Genomic DNA, 12,202 nt, shown 5'->3' with positions numbered 1-12,202 from the left:
CTGTGAAGGACTGCCAAACCCCAATGAACTCTTCCCCCATCCCACGGGATGCTGTGGTGGGTGGATTGCCAATCCCTCATGAACTCACTGAATAACTGTAGGTTAAAGACCATCTCTGTAGATGACTTTATCAGATATGGTCAAGAATTTTATTACTCTCAGAGTCTCTTGGCTCCTTCCTGGAGAATCTTCCAACCATTTTGTAAAGTAGTTGGCTGCTGACAGCAAATATTGATTGTCTACTTCTGCCTCAAGCAAAGGCTTACACATCAAAACCAAACCAAACCAAAGCAAACCCATGATCTATTGATGATCCCATGAGATACAGCTGCACAAAGGCTGCTCTTGTCTTAACACAGATCCTTTTCTGTAACACAAACATCACCTCTCCTGTGCCAGTGCTCTTTATCCTGCTTGCATTTTATACAGTTCTTTATTGGATGGGAAATCATCAGGTGGCTACATGGATTTTGTAGTTGTTGAGGATTTTTTAATCAGGATGCTGAGGGAACGTGAAGGACAGGGTGATGTTAGGCCACTTTGTATTTTGAAGTGAGACATTTTAATCTTTTTGAACTTTGCAGTTTTCTTATAAATGACCATTTATGAAATCTACTGGCGCACTTTTTCCTTTGGTGTTGTCATAGCTCTCTTTTATAAAGTAAGCAAAATGTCTGTGTGCATCAGAAATATTGTACAAAAGAATTCATAACCTGTGAGAAGTCTGATAGGTAAAATTAAAAATTCATCTGTAAGCCAGGACTTCAAAACCAGACTCATCTGATGGATGCTTTTTTCCTATTCTTTTTCCATTCTTTGCTGGAACACTTGTAATACACAATTTATTATGTGTTCTGCTTTCTGAGGCAGGGTCACTTCACCACACCAAACCATTTGCCTAGAAACTATTTGCTTGATGTGTTCATGTAAAAGTCATCTTTTCTGGCACTTAGCGACATAACTCAACAGCAAGGAAATCCATTGTCCCATCTATCCAGAAGTTATTGTTCAGACTTCAGAAACCCATTTTCCAAATTTCCATAACTTCCCCAGATCTGAACAGTTGCACAGCTCCATGTGACATTCTGCACCAGAGACTAATACAAAGCTTATTTTGGGTCCCTTGTTTTCTAGCATTGCTCTGCATGACCCTTCTCACTGCAGTCATATCATGTGTGAGACAGCATCCACATTCCTGTGCAATTCTCAGATATTACCGCATATCAATCATCAAATTCTCATTCTCATGTTAGAGTGTCTCATGTCTTCCTTCTTTGCCCACTGTATTAGGGTACAATTCCCTCAAGCGGCTGAGTGGCTTTCACTGTCCTTTTGGGATGTTCTTTTGTAAAGAGCTTCAACCTTACAGAAGTCCTTCCATGACATTTTTCCTCACTGCACCCAATCAATCCACTTGCTTCAAGTTTCTATACCATTGGCAATTTCCATGGGTTTACCAAGCAAATGCAATGCTTTTTTAAAGTCTTCAAAAATAGCATTTCCCAGTTTTACATTCTCCGTTCCCTCATGTTTACTTAGCAGAAAGTTACCATTGCCAAGCTTGCAATGACAGGCTTGCATCTGACCAGGGGTTCCTTCCACTTCCACTGGGCTACTGCAGGTATTCATCAGTGTATTGCACATACCCCTGGCACCTCCTCTCACCCTCTTCTCACTGCCTTTGCTCTGAAAGGCAAAATCTAGCTCAATACCTAACAGTTGTCCCAAGTCTGTTTATCCTGCAAATCCGTGCAAAACCAAAGGTGTCTTCTCTCTCCTGTGCTCGTGCATGTGTTCCCTGTTTCTCTCTGAAGGCTGCAAGGATTATAGGAGACCTAGTCCCTTGGAAGAGGATTTCCTAGGATGACAAGAATCTCACTCCCCAGAGGAGACCAGTAACTTCTCATAATTGTTTCAAGTTGAGTATATCTAGCCAACACATCAGTCTTACCATGTTTGAGGCTGTTTCAACATCTGGCCTTGTTCACTTTGTCAGACACACAAGAGATTGAGTCATCTGCAACACAAAATCTTTGTGTGTCTTGAGCCTTTGGTGGTGATCAAGATTCCAGACACCCTACCTGTTTTAGGGGTCAGTAAACAAGCTCCTGAGGAGCAGGTCCTCCATACAGTACTGCTTCCTGAGGAATGAGACCCAGACAGACCTCCCAGAATTTCACTTTACCACAGTTTTAGGGAAGAACCAAACCTTTTTGTGTTTCAAGAACACAAATGCAGTATGTAACCAAATGTGCAAAAATGAGTAATTTTGTCCGAGGTGTTATTTATCTGTGGTTTGGCGGGGGGGGGGGGGGGGGGGGGGGTAGTTTGGTTTGTTGTTTTTTCTTTGAGTTTTAATTGAATTCCAAGGACAAAATCTTCACTGAAGAGCTGCTGTCCATGGACCCTTGGCTCATTCACCCCCTTGGATGTCCTTGGCAATTCAAGTGCATACAACAGTGCTGGGATTTCCCTGTCTTAAGGATTTCCTCCTGCAGGCTGTTTCTCAGCTGTACAAGCTAATCAAGGTTTAAAATGATTCAAGACGGTACATTATCCATTCTCTGTCAGATAAGTTTCTGATTCATCCATCTGATGACGACAGTACCTTGCCAGGTGTTAGCATTGCCAAACTAAGTTGTGCAGTGATTAACCAGTTTGACTCGACAGGAGACAGCTTATTGCTCAGAATGAGTACATTGCAATGGTATCACTAATTAACATTGTGAGCCCTGTACCAGGTCTTCTTTGGAGCGTTAGAGTCAGAAGGTGAAAGGCAGTAGCAACACAAAGATCAGCTTTCTGATAAAATGGAGTATTACAGTTTTCCATATCACGCAAATATACAGGATCCATAACCCAAGAATTCTTCTTAGAGTCCCCAGATCATCAGATCTGCCATAGACAACAGCTGCCTCCAGCTTAAACAAAATATTACAGTATTTATTCTCTTGTATGTTCGGCCTAATGTACCTCACTTGGGTCACTAGAGTGAATAGATATTAATGTGCCACAAGTACAATGCAGAGAATAATTTGGCAAAATAAATGTTCAGCAGCATGGAAGCAACCTATGCTCCTATGATATCAAGAAGCACTTAATAAAAGAGCAACAACTTATATCTGTTACCCCTGACCCTGATGCCTTAGGATATTGATTTAAATTGATGCATCATCTCATTCAGCATGCAGAAAAATAAATACAGTATTTTCTAGTTTACTCCTGTTCCACATATCTCATTTTACACTTGAAATTTGAATTCTTTCCCTTGTTACAGTCTTAAATGAGATATTCTAAACAAAGTCTTGGATGTTTGTTTTTGAGCAGCTGACTTTTCTGTCTATCAGGGAAGTTCAGTAAAACAAAGTTTCCAAAAAGCAATTCACTGCAAGTTAGAAGTCAGGTTTAAACATTTTACCTGGCTCCCTTCTTAGCAGCAACCAGCTCCCTATGTATAGTACTTTGTCAGAATATCTCTTCACATGTTTAAATAATTGAAATTGATCTCACACATAGACCTGCTGTAATTTCTTTGCTCCTGTGAGGGACTCATATCTGAAAGGGAGCATCATAAAAAGATCACGTAATAAGAAATTATAGCCTGGTACAAGAAGAGATGCTTCCACCACTTCCAGGTGGGGTTTGCTATTTTGTTTGTTGTCATCTCCTCCTCTTTTGGTTATCAGTTTGCACTTTAAAAAGAGCATTCTGTCCCTGACTCTTGGGAAATTGAGCTTTGCCCTTTCTTCAGAGGCTTCCTCTGGCCTGGGGGTTTGTGTCCTGGGGGTTTTGTAGCCTGGGGCTCGATGCTCCAAGGCCTCCCTGAATGGCCTCCAGATTTCCGTGTTGATGGGTGCAAACACTCCAGAGCTTGCAGTTGTACCTTGTACCTTACTGTCAGTAAACCGTCACTAGGCTTCTGATGCAGGGCAACCATGAAAAACTGTACCACTGGGACAACATGGAAGTATTTGAAAAACCTAAGTTTCCAAGTTTCAATGAGTTTGCAGCACCGAGGGTTGACAGCATCGATCATCACAGTACTATACTTGGTGAGGTGGAAACAAATAGATTTTTAAATACAACTGTGCATGGGTTGTTGAAGCTGTATATAGTCTAAGGACAGACATATTTGGTCCACGAAAGTACAGATCTGATTTTGTTTGCTCTTAATACACCTGGAAAACTCAGAAAGTCAAAGCAAAACTCAGCTCCAGGCAGCTTTTTTCACACAGCTGCTCATCAAAATCATGCAGAATTGAAAGCCAAGTCCTGTTGAATTAAATTGTGATAGCTCTGTTATAAGACCTACACCAGCAGAGATGAGACACTCTGGAGTGCTGCACAGGAGTGGAGTGCTCCCAAGGCCTCCCCATATACTTGGGACAGGTTCACTTCTCTCCCAGGGCCAGGACATGCACTCTGCCAGGAAATTTGGCCTCCAGCATATGCTAGAGGGTTATCTAACCCAGGAGCATGGAAACAGCTGCTGGGTTTCCTGTTCTATAGAAACAGGGTTACCCATTACGCTGCCACAAGTGTTGTGCTTGGAAGGATGCACTGTCTGAAACAGAATCTTGGCCAAAGAGGCAGACAAAATCTGTGACTGAAAGAGCATACAAGTTAAGGCACAGACCATACAATGATTTCGGATATATTCAGTCGATGAGGCCTCTCCGGGCGTGTAAATTTAAGCACATACCTCCAGCCTTGCAAGACCAACTCCCTGAAATTTCTCTCTGTGGGAGTTTGGTACAGAGACACAGTTTTTCCACCCTCTTGGTCTTTTCTTCTTAGCAGCATTTGCATAGGAAGCCTCCCACAGCTCTTCCTGAGGGCAGCCTTTGGAGGGTATGCTGGAGAGCTCAGTTTTTCTTTCCCAACAAGCAAGGCAAGTACAATTAATGCACAGAAAGTAAAGTCTTTCCCCCCAGCAACTGGAAGCTCCTTTGCTGGCACTCCCAGATTTTCTTAGCAAGCACCAAACATTAGTCATGAACATGAACTCCCCAGCCACCAGCCCAACCGGGGGGTGCATTTAACGCTACATAGCACAGCCCTTGCTCATGTTAATAAACACCAGCTCATTTAAGTAATCCCATTGATGTCATCAGCATGAGCAAGAATTGCAAAATCTAACTGCTTTTAAGTAGCATTGTGTTACAGGGTTGGTTTTAGCACAGGTATAACTTCTTATTCATTCAGTTCACACAACCTGATCATCATCTAGCTGAGTTCTGGATTCCCCACCAAGGTGAAAAACTCTTGTTCATCCCAGAAGCCATTCAGCCTCCTGAGCTTCTGTCTGCATTCCCAGAGGATTTCTGTGGGTATAAAGCAATAGCCTTAACAGCAGCTCTCTCCTTAGCTTCAGTCCCTGTTATCACTTTCTAAATTGCTGACAATCTTGTCTACCAGAAACAAGGTGCAAAAGAAAGAAATAGCATTTCCAACTCAGATATGTAGCCTGAATTCCTGAAGCTCAAAGGGTTGCACGTATGCTACAATGCAAACACTGAGAGATAATGTCTTCCTGTAGTTCAACTTTTCACTAAGATAGTGAGGGAGTAAGCATACATCTGAGTTATGAGTTGACATGGTTCCCCTTCTTCAGCTCAGCCAGCCTGCTCATATGTCAGAGTAAGCTGGGCAGTAGTTTAAGATGCAGTGAGAGAGGCTGGAGCTGACACAACTGTGCCTGAACATTTTGGGCAAGCTGTAGCCACATACACTGATTCCAAATGCACTTCCACTACAAGAAGAAAGTGACTTACTAAGCTTTGCAGACCAAAAAAGGTGAGACGCTGTGGGATCAGTAACCACTTAGTTCACACAAGAACCTTCTACTAAGTGTAAAAAAGCCTGCCAAGAAAAGAGCAGTGGTTTGAGCTGTGTTTTAAACACTGATTTTTCCAGGTGGAGGACATGAATGAGGCTCTGGGCAGCTCCTGTACATGCTGCTGGAAGATGGCACAGCGTAAAGCAGATGTTCATCAAGAACCTTACTCACCACCAAACAGGGCTCCATCTCTTAAGAGGTAGGGCAGAGCTGAGCTGCATAACAGCCCTGGACTCTGCAGACATCCCAGGCCCATGCTGGAGGAGCCTTTGCAATAGGATGCCAGGAGAGCCAGGACTGGGAGGATATGTGACGCAGGGGACTGTGTTAGAGTGTGGTGTTCACTGTTTGCTCACCATCTGGTGTCTACCACCTGGGGAAGGAGATTGATTTATAGCCTACATTATCAACTGGTGTTTGTGCCTGCAGTGCTTGCACTGAGTGGGGCATGTCACTGTTCAAGTGTACATGAGCATTTTCCTCTACAGGACTTGAGTGTGTAAGCCATTATTTCCTTTCAGACCAAGGCTGGTTAGGTTTTGCCCAGCAGGGAATGCCAGTGGATCTGTCTTGCCTGTAGTAGGAGGGAAGAACTTACTTAAATTCTGACAAAGTTCTTGACATTCTGTGTGATAAACAGGGAGTGAAGGGCTGGAGAAGTCAGGAGAACAGCTACAGGAGCAGTGTGAAATAAGGACACAAAGACTGGCAAAAGGAAATGGTATCTAGAGCTCGGAAGTACAACTCCTAGAAACTGAAAGGCTAAAAGCACACCTATGCTGAGGGTGCACAACAAAGCAGTAAGTGCACAAGCATGCAGCTCTTTATGTGGTTGCTTCTCTACAAGCAGTTGAAACTCTTGGCAGAAGACAGACTCTGGTGGGTCCCCTTCCCACATCAGTTGCCATTTTCTTGGCACTTGGGTTGGCTTGTGTGTATACAGGCATATGCATGCACACCCTCCTTAGAGATACGTGCAGGGAGCAGTTATGAAGCATCCATAAGGTTTCTTCTTAAGCAAAGGCATAGCTCTACTAGCCTGTGTTTATGCAGGATTTGGAGAACAAACTAAAGGCCAACCCTGTATATGTTAAGAAACATATACAGAAACCAGGAGAGAAACAGGCAGCAGTGGGAACCTGTTGCCAGTTGCTTGTGAAACAAGAAAATAGATTGTGTAAGGTATAAGCTAGCTATATGAGCAGACTGAGTGGACCTATGCCATTGAAGGGCTTTGAAGCAGACAGTCCATGGCTGAAAAAAGATGTTTACTAATACACACATGTAAATTTTTCACAATGAGGTAGAAACATCTGAAATACCAATGCTGGCATCAGCCTGAGGACACTCACTACCTTCTTATACCCATTTTTTTTTTTGTGGCTTTTTCTTTTTCTTTTTGCATCTGGTTCCATTTATGACTCATACTTCCCAAACAAGCCATATGTTGCTGCAGAAGGCCTTTAACTTTGCCTGATTCGCATTGAGCTGAATTCCTGGCTGCCAGCCAAGTAAATGTAATAAAACCACTTTTTCCATCAAAAAATAAAAATGAAATCCCATTTGCAGTGAGATTTAATTAGCAGCCAGTAAGTCATTTTGGTGTTGAAAGCCTGCACACTCATGTTTTGTTATAGCCTGATTTGCACCTTCAAACTCCATTGTAGCATTTTATTTGTTATAATACAGAAAGGTTTCCTGTCCTCCTGCCTCAGCCTTCATTTCATTGCAGGTCCTGTGGCATTTGAATGATGGTAAATTCTGGGGAAACTTTACACCCTCTGAGATCTTCTGCTTGGATCACATTTTGCATCACCTATTTAGAATATTGTGACATATATTGGGCTTGCCTGGCAAAGTTCTGGTAGCAGGGGGATGGAGGACTGACTTCTGTGAGAAGCTGCTGGAAGTTTCCTGTGGGTCCAATGAAGGTAATGTCAGCCAGTTCCAAGACAGACCCACTGCTGGCCAAGGCCGATCTCAATATCAGTGGTGGTAGCACCTCTGGGATAACAATAGTTAAGAAAGGGGAAAAAAGTCTGCAGCCAAAGACTGAGAATATGTGAGAGCAACAGCCTTGCAGACACCAAGGTCAATGAGGAAGGAGAGGAGGAGGTGCTCCAGGCACCAGAGCAGAGATTCCCCTACAGCCCGTGGTGCAGCCCATGCTGAGGCAGGCTGTGCTCCTCCAGCCCATGGAGGTCCATGCTGGAGCAGATCTCCACCTGCAGCCTGTGGAGGACCCCACACCAGAGCACTGGGGCGCCTGCAGGAGGCTGTGACCCTGTGTGAAGCCCGGGCTGGAGCAGGCTCTTAGCAGGACCTCTGGACCCATGGAAAGAGAAGCCCACACTGGAGCAGGTTTGCTGCAGGACTGGTGACCCTGAGGGGGATCTGCCCTGGAGCAGTCTGTTCCTGAAGGACTGCACCCATGGAAGGGACCCACACTGGAGCAGTCTGTTCCTGAAGGACTGCACCCATGGAGGGGACCCACACTGGAGCAGTCTGTTCCTGAAGGACTGCACCCATGGAGGGGAGCCACACTGGAGCAGTCTGTTCCTGAAGGACTTCACCCATGGAAGGGACCCACACTGGAGCAGTCTGTTCCTGAAGGGCTGCACCCATGGAAGGGACCCACACTGGAGCAGTCTGTTCCTGAAGGGCTGCACCCATGGAAGGGACCCACACTGGGGCAGTCTGTTCCTGAAGGACTGCACCCATGGAAGGGACCCACACCGGAGCAGCTCATGGAGAACTGCAGCCTGTGGGAAATACCCATGTTGGAGAAGTTTGTGGAGAATTCCCTTTGACAGAGAATTCAAGAGTAACGTTAAGCCTGGGAAGAAGAGAGGGGTGGGTCAAAGTGTTTTTAAGATTTGGTTTCTCACTATTCTACTCGGACTTGGTTGGTAATAAATTAAACTATTTTCCCCAACTCAGGTCTGTTTTGCTCATGATGATAGCTGGTGACTGGTATCTCCCTGTCCTTATCTTGACCCAGGAGCTGCTCTAAAGAGCTATCTGCTATCCATTTGAGGAGGTGAGTGGTAGAGCAGATTTGGTGAGCACCTCGTGTCTAGCCAGGGTCGACCCACCTTATGACACTGGTGATTTTAACACCTCAAACACCAAGCTGACAACAGTCATTTCTGCTGAAATAGGCAGTCTATCAAGAAAGCTTTGTACAAAATCGGGAGCTGGCATCCCATTAAAGCCCACAGAATACAGATGACTAAAACATCGTCGCTACTGGTGTTTCTGAAACTACCAGGCCAAAGCTGGGAGGGGAGAAGAGACTCTATCCTTCCTATTTAAATCAGTCAGACACTTTCTTCTTCACTGCCTTTTTAATTTAATTAAATGCTCAGGTAATGAGCATTGTGACAACACATTTTTGGCTCCTGTCCCCTATTCCCCCGGGGAGGGGTAATGTTTGACACTGTTGGCATTATTTTGAATACTTTAAGAAAACAGCAAACTGAACCACTGGAGGGTTTAGCTTGTCCCCTTTCCTGGAAAATCAGACTGCAGGAGCCAGGAAACTTTGCAAGCTCCAGGACACAGAATTTCCAAGTACTTTTTGGGAACTTGTGGGACACTGACTGGTCAGAGCAGCCTTGAGCAGTGCATCCCCCAGGAATGGAGCCCACCCCAGCCCCTCTACCCTGTCCCACCAGGCTGAGACCCTGATCCTCCCAGCCAGTGCTACACCATGAGTGTCTTTCCTGGCAATGGCCAAGGCTACACATGGCTGCACAGCAGCAGAGAGCAAGCCCAGCCAAGGCTTAGGCTGGGTAAAGCAGCATTAACTCTCACTTGGATTTCTGCATGGAAATCCAGCGGGTTAGCACAGGGCAGTGCTCTAGACAGTGGCTGATCCTTTGCTCTCACAGCCTGGCAAAGATCCAGTTCTGCAGAGAGCCAGCAAAAATGTTTCACGGGACCCCGCAGAGCAGGGGTAACACCACAGGGGTGTTATCCCCCTGAGCTTCTTCCTGCTGCCTGTGTTAATTGATGTAGCAGGCAGCAGGGCTCAGCTTATAATGTCACCCAATCACCCCCCACCCTGAGAGATCAGCTGGATATGAATCCCTCCTGGTCACAGTAGGGCCAGAGGAAGTACAGATGGAAAAAGCTATTAGACTATTTAGCTCATCTTCTGCCAGAGAAAGAATGCTCCCTGCAGTACACCGTGCCTTTTGTTTTCCCCAAAGTTAAAAGCCCCCCTCTGTACTGAGCATCCAAAGAAAACTCCTGAAAAGTTTAAGATGAGTCCAATATGCCTCTCTGTGCCAGACCCATGAGTTAAAATGACATCAAGAAATATGAAACAGAGAGGAAAAACTTTGTCACAAAACTGGTCAAAACCTCCGCTTTATCATTTTCATTTTTCCTGGCAGTAAAAAGGAAGAGGCTATTTCAGCCATAAATGTTTGCTTATTGTTTCATTCGTTTGCTTTTTTCCTTCTATCTTTCTGGCTAAATATGGATGTTGCGGAGGCAAGAAAGAAACAACAAATGGAAGTGAAGTGCCAGGCGTCATTAAGTTAGCCATTAAGAAGTTTTTAAGGGCCAGGTTTTCACAATGTGCCCAGAATCCAGCAGTTTCTAGTGAGAACAAGTGCTCAGCACTTTCAGAAACTCCTGACCACTTCATCTGAGTGCCTCAGCCCAAGAGTCCAGCTCTTCAGAAAGGCTGGCTTTTCAAATAGTCACTCTTCCTAAGTAACCCTTTGGAGATTACAAGTGCACATCTATTGAGGAAAATTAAGCACACAGGTCCTCTCCCAAGCCTTCATTTGCCTTGCAGAATACACAATGACACTGTTTAGAGGGCTAGTGCTAATATGCCTAGAGGATTCAGGGCATTTACACCAGCACTGAGAATATTCAGGGATCAGCTCCTTCTATGGCCTGGACCTGCCCCCCCCCATAGCCCCCCTGCACCAGCAGAGTGCAGCTGAACCAGGCAAAGACCTTCGCTTCTCTAGGAGCAGATGGGAATGAAAGAAGTTGAAAAGGCAAAATGCCAAGTACTCTGACATCTCTGCAACTTTAACAGCGAGATTTCTCATCACCTCATGGAAACAAGCCTTCAGAGACTGCATCTCCTGCTGTTACAGTGAATGTGGAAACTCCATTAGTTTCTATGGCATGGTGTCAGCCTCTTACATCCTGGCAGGGGAGAGGGAAAGGAAATGCTGTTCTCCAGTACAGAGCCGGATCTGCCTCCACTGGTTTTCTCCACCTTGCTGGGCATTCATGGGGCTGTGCACCACCATGCATATTCATCCTGGCTGCTTTGCTTAGCAATACTCCTGTCAGTTAAGAGATGTCACTCATGAGGAAAGAACGCGAAAAGGCAGTTTATGTGCTAATATTGTTTTGGTTTTGATTAAGCCTGCTGCTAATCAAGCTCCCCTCGTCATGTCAGCTTCAGAATCAATATTCATACAATGCAGAAAAGCAGGGAAACTCACTAGAGCAGAAATTCTTACTGGTTTTCAAAAAACCTGTTGTTTTCTTCTACCACTGCTCCCACCAGCCTGCAGTCCAGCCTGTAAACAGCCAAGATCTTGCTGGCTATTTGTATGCTTGAACAGACCTCAGAGGTGTTAGGCTCCCGGAGGCCCTTGGCTGCTCTACAGCAGAGGTGCACTGGCACCACTGGAGCTGGCTTGGTTGCATTGGGTGCAAAGCTTGCTTGTATATTTTACAATATACAGCAATGCACAGAGCAGTAGGAGGCCCTTGTGTTTCTTAAAGCTTCAGGGAAGGCACCGTGTGCTGCCACTTGACAGAATGGAGAGCCAGCAGTACCTGAATGCCAGTTCATCATTTAGGGAGATGCCAGTGGTTCATGGTCTTGCAGGGGCCTGTTCCCACGGAAGAGTTTAATCCAGCCCTACCTCCACAGTGGTCCAGATCAAGCTTATCTTGTGGACAGAGATATTTCTCAGTCACATTCCCAATAAAGTTCTCTACACGTATGAACCGTATGTACAGGTTACCTCTATACTCACAAAGAAAGTCCTTAAAAAGAGTTTTCCTCACCAAGCACCACCATTTGGAAAAGACTTATGTACAAACAAGAAATCAGCTTATTATAGCTCATGTAGGCATCACACAGGGGCAAAAGCCAAGTGTTTCACAGTGAAATCTGTTTCCCACACTCCGGGTGCTATTGGTAGTACCAAATCCATTTAAAAGAAGGAATATATTAAAGATAGCACAGACACACGTGACAGATGTAGCATATGCAAAGTCCCCAAGAATAATTGCAGAACAAGTCAAAATATCCAGCACTTTCATCTAAAACTGTGTCTACAGTTAGCAGATGTTCAGGTCTGTGTTTAGTGCACG

The sequence above is a fragment of the Neopsephotus bourkii genome, unplaced genomic scaffold (assembly GCF_033783945.1).
Source record: "Neopsephotus bourkii isolate Nb327-2 ecotype Australia unplaced genomic scaffold, CSIRO-AGI_Nbou_v1 NB_1765, whole genome shotgun sequence".
Lineage (NCBI taxonomy): Eukaryota > Metazoa > Chordata > Aves > Psittaciformes > Psittacidae > Neopsephotus > Neopsephotus bourkii.
The sequence above is the reverse complement of the archived record's forward strand: the minus strand, read 5'-3'. Positions refer to the sequence as shown.